Here is a 285-nt window from a genome sequence, read left to right on the forward strand (position 1 = left end):
CAATTAACACACTTAGTAAAGACATGACCGTTAGCAAATTTCCACCAAAAAACCCACATGGAAGAAGATGGGGGTATCTGAATGCAGGGGCGATATCTGATTCAGGGGAGTATCTGAAATGTAGAGGAGTATCTGACTCAGAGGAGTATCTGACATACAGAGAAGATCTGATTCATGGGAGTAGCTGAAGTGCAGAGGAGTATGTGATGCAGGGGAGTATCTGAATGTACAGAAGTACCTGATGCAGGGGAGTATCTGAATGCAAGGGAGTATCTGAATACAGAG

This window comes from Lontra canadensis, unplaced genomic scaffold (genome assembly GCF_010015895.1).
Source record: "Lontra canadensis isolate GAN:19392208 unplaced genomic scaffold, GSC_riverotter_1.0 scaffold68, whole genome shotgun sequence".
Taxonomy (NCBI): Eukaryota; Metazoa; Chordata; class Mammalia; order Carnivora; family Mustelidae; genus Lontra; species Lontra canadensis.